Source organism: Chiloscyllium plagiosum, chromosome 12 (assembly GCF_004010195.1).
Source record: "Chiloscyllium plagiosum isolate BGI_BamShark_2017 chromosome 12, ASM401019v2, whole genome shotgun sequence".
Classification (NCBI taxonomy): domain Eukaryota; kingdom Metazoa; phylum Chordata; class Chondrichthyes; order Orectolobiformes; family Hemiscylliidae; genus Chiloscyllium; species Chiloscyllium plagiosum.
In genome coordinates this window covers 50,169,998-50,175,162 of record NC_057721.1, presented here as the reverse complement: position 1 = coordinate 50,175,162, position 5,165 = coordinate 50,169,998, and positions in this window count along the sequence as shown.

Sequence of the window (5,165 nt, the reverse complement as noted above, 5' to 3'; positions counted from 1 at the left end):
AGAAAGAGCCCCAATTATCCAAGAATCCAAAACCCTCCCTCCTGCACCATCCCTGTGGCCACGTGTTCAACTCCTCTCTCTCCTTATTCCTTGCCTCACTAGCACGTGGCACGGGCAACAAACCAGAGACAACAACTCTGTTCATCCTAGCTCTAAGCTTCCATCCTAGCTCCTTGAATTTCTGCCTTAAATCCCCATCTCTCTTCCTACCTATGTCGTTGGTGCCTATGTGAACCATGACTTGGGGGTGCTCCCCCTCCCCCTCCCCCTTAAGGATCCCAAAAACATGATCAGAGACATCACGAACCCTGGCACCTGGGAGGCAACACACCAACCATGAGTCTCTCCCGTCCCTACAGAACCTCCTATCTGTCCCCCTAACTATGGAATCCCCAATGATTACTGCTCTGCTCCTCTTCCCCTTTCCCTTCTGAGCAGCAGGGACAGACTCTGTCCTAGAGCCCTGTGTCCCACTGCTTTCCCCTGGTAAGTCCCCCCCCCCCAACAGTATCCAAAACGGTATACTTATTGTTGAGGGGAATGGCCACAGAGGATCCCTGCACTGCCAGCTGGTTCCCTTTCTGTCCCCTGACTGTAACCCATTTGCCTTTTTCTTGTACCTTGGGAGTGACTACCTCCCTGTAACTCATCTCAATAACCCCCTCTGCCTCCTAAATGATCCGAAGTTCATCCAGCTCCAGGGTGACTTGATGGACCAAAGGACCTCTTCTGTTCTGCACGAGTCTATGAGACAGAAATAATAACACAAATAATTAATCAATTAAATTATGCATTTCTATACATTCAAATATGCCTTTTTCCTGTCAGACTGTACCGCAGTTTAGATTACTGGCTGATCAAATCTCATGGGACAACATGGTTATCAAAATGTACATCAAACAAACACAGTTAATGTTTCAAGTTCGAAATGATTTCTTGACAACATATGTTAGACAGGAAATATTAACTTTATTTGGTATTAATATAAATATTTATCTCTGAACCATCTTTACTAAAAAGATTGTATAGTCATTATTACATGGTCATTTCCAGAAGTTTGCTGAGTATTTTGTTTCCACATTATAACAGTAACTATATTTGGAAGTATTTCATTGGCTGTAGAGTCCAATGGAATGTCTTATAGTTGTGAAAGACACGAAATAATAAAGTTTTCTTTCAGCTAGTATCCGTTATAACTTAACTGACCCCCACAACTAGTTTGAAACACATCATCCCATCATTCTTCTTGTACATTAAAACAAAGAGTCAGAGAGTCATAGAGATGTACAGCACAGAAACAGACCCATTGAGACCAAAACATAGAACATAAAAAAGTACAGCACTATACAGGCCCTTCAGCCCACAATGTTGTGCCAAGGATTAATCCTAATCTAAAATAAAATAACCTAATCTACACTCCCTTCAATTCACTGCTATCCATGTGTATGTCCAACAGTCGCTTAAATGTCCCTAATGACTCTGCTTCCACCACCACCGCTGGCAACGCATTCCATGCGCTCACAACTGTCTGCATAAAGAACCTACCTCTGACTTCCCCTCTATACATTCCTCCTAACACCTTAAAACTATGATCCCTCGCGCTAGTCAATCCTGCCCTGGGGAAAAGTCTCTGGCTATCAACTTTATCCATGGCTCCTATTATCATGTTCACCTCGATCAGGTCACCTCTCTTCCTCCTTCTCTCCAGAGAGAAAAGTCCAAACTCAGTCAACCTCTCTTTGTAAGACAAGCCTTCCAGTCCAGGCAACATCCTTGTAAACCTCCTTTGCACTCTCTCCAAAGCCTCTGCATCCTTCCTATAATAGGGCAATCAGAACTGGACACAATATTCCAAGTGTGGTCTCACCAGGGTTTTGTAGAGCTGCAGCGAAACCTCGCGGCTCTTAAACTCGATCCCCCTGTTGATGAAAGCCAAAACACCATATGCCCCTATCCACTTGGATGGCAACTTTGAGGGATTTATGCACTTGAACACCAAGATCCGACTGTTCCTCCATACTGTCAAGAATCCTGTCTTTAATCCTATATTCAGCATTCAAGTTTGACCTTCCAAAAATGCATCACTTCGCATTTATCCGGTTTGAACTCCATCTCCTATGTCACATCCCAGCTCTGCATACTATCAATGTTACACTGCAGCTCGCAATAGCCCTCAATGCTATCAACGGCACCTCCAACCTCTGTGTCATCAGCAAACTTACTAAGCCACCACTCAACCTCCTCATCCAAGTCATTTATAAAATCTACAAAGAGCAGAGGTCCAAGAACAGAGCCCTGTGGGACGCCACTCACCACTGACCTCCAGGCAGAATATTTTCCATCTTCAACCACTCTCTGCCTTCTGTTAGTCAACCAATTCTGAATTCAGACAGCCAAATCTCCCTGTATCCCATACCTCCTGACTTTATGAATAAGCCTATTGTGGGGAACCTTACCAAATGCCTTGCTAAAGTCCATGTACACTACATCCATGAGCCTGTCTCATCACCTCCTCAAAGAACTCAATAAGATTTGCAAGGCATGACCTGCCCCTCACAAAGCCATGCTGACTGCCTTTAATCATGGAACGCTTTTTCAAATACTCATAAATCCTATCCCTCATAAATCCTGACCACAGACATAAGACTGACTGGTCTGTAATTGCCAGGGATTTCCCTATTCTCCTTCTTGAAAAGAGGAACAATATTCACTGCCCTCCAATCCTCTGGTACAACTCCCGTGAAGAGTGAGGAAGCAAAGGTCTTCGCCAGCGGCTTAGCAACCTCCTTTCTCGCTTCTCAGAGCAACCTAGGATAAATCTGGTCTGGCCCTGGGGACTTAGTGATCTTAAAGTTTGCCAAAATTTCCTGCACATCAACTTCCTCAATCTCAATCTGTTCAAACCTATTTCCCCGCTCCTCAAAGTTCTCATTCACAACAAGGTCCTTTTCCTTAGTGAAAACTGAAGCAAAAAATTCATTTTGGACTTTCCCTATCTGCTCGGACTCCACTCCACGTGTTCCTTACGGTATCCCTGATTGGCCCTACCTTCTCCTGATCATTCTCTTTTCTCTCACATATGAGTAAAGTGCCTTTGGGATCTCCCTTATCCTTCCTGCAAAGTTTTTATCATGCCCCTCCTGGCTCTCCTCAGTCCATTTTTGAGCTCCTTACTAACAAGCTGGATCGTTGCTTCTTCCACCTTACCCCAGTCTGTACTTCCCAACTCCTGTCTGATACTGTCATAATTTCTTTTTCCCCTATTAAATATCTTCCCATGGTAACTGCTCCTTTCTGTCTCCAAGCCTATGGTAAATGTGAGGCAGTTGTGGTCACTGTCACCAAAGTGTTAGATTAGATTAGATTAGATTAGATTACATTACATTACTGAACCCGGGTCTCTGGCGCTGCGAGGCAGCAGTGCTAACCACTGTGCCACCGTGCCTCCCACTGTGAGATCTGACACCTGTCCTGACTCATTGCCGAGCACCAAATCCAAAATGGCCTCTCCCCTACATACTGAGTAAGGAAACCCTCCTGAACACACCTGACAAAAACAGCTCCATCCAAACCATCTGCACTAAGGAGGTTCCAGTCAATATTGGAAAAGTTGAAGTCACCTAAAACAACAACCCTGCCACATCTGCATTTTTCCAAAATCTGCTGGCCTATGAGTTCTTCAATCTCCCTACTGCTATTAGAGGGTCTGTGGAAGACCCCCAATAAGGTGGCTGCTCCCTTGCTGTTCCTAACTTTCACCCATACTGACTCAATAGATGATCCTTCCTTGACAAACTCTGTTTCTGTAGCTGTGATGTACTCTCTGATTAGCAATGCTACACCCCTCTTTTTCCCTCCTCCCTGTTCTTTTTAAATGTTTGAAACCCTGGAACATCTAGCAACCATTCCTGCCCCTGTGAAACCCACATCTCAGTTATGGCCACAACATCATAGTCCCAAGTACTGATCCATGCTCTAAATTCATCACTCTTATTTCTGACACTCCTTGCGTTAAAGCATACACACTTTAACCAATCCCTTTGTTTCATCATGTGAAAACCTTCCCGATAGATTCACTACATCCTGTCACTGCCTCATCTACAACTACACCCTTCTCAGATATGTAGCTCTGGTTCCCAACCTCCTGCCAAACTAGCTTAAACCATCCTGAATCATTTGAGCAAATCTCTCACCCAGGACATTTGTGCCCCTCCAGTTTAGGTGCAACCTGTCCTTCAAGTACGGGTCCCACATTCCCCAGAAGGCATCACAATCATCTAAGTAACTGAAGCCCTCCCTCCTGCACCAGCTGCACAGCCTCACTGACTGTTCCTCACCTCACTGTCTCGTGGCACCGGTAGCAAACCTGAGAACACTACCTTACTTGTCCTGCTCTCCAGCCTCCATCCTAGCTTTCTGTAGTCACTTTTCAGATCCTCAATCCCTTTCCTGGCTATGTCATTGGTGCCAATATGTACCACAATTTCTGGCTGCTCACCCTCCCCCTTCAAAATTTTGTAAACCCGATCGACGACATCCCAGACCCTGACACTTGGGAGGCAACATACCTTCTGGGAGTCCTGTTTCTGACCACAAAATCTCCAGTCAATCTGTCTAACTATTGCGTCCCCTACTAGTTGCACTTTTCTATTCTCCTCCCTTCCCTTCTGAGCCACAGTGCCAGGCTCAGTGCTAGAGACCTGACAACTATGGCTTCTCTCAATCATTGTCCCACTTTCTTCATTTCTGCCACATCTATATAGTTCACCAAATTGACACTTCATTTTTAGGTATGCCTCGTGCTGTTCCTGGCATGCCCTTCTGCACTCTTCATTGACCAAATGTTGGTCCCCTGGCTTAGAGATAGTTGCAGATTGTGTTGCAGTATGATTCGACTGTTGATGGCCCACAGTACCTCATGGAGGTCCAGTCTTGAGTTCCTAGATCTGTTTGACGTAAATCCCATTTAACACAGTGTTAGTTCCACACAACAGTAAGTTGGTTAGATTAAAGTATGTTGCTTGAAGACATTCAGGTTCAGTTTGTTACCACAGTGGACCCTTAGTGGATTGTTGATTTCCCTGATTTCCAAGGATATCTTCTGGCATCAATGTTGCTATTGAACATTTCTCTCTCCTGGAAGGTCTTTAATTTCCTCAAATCCT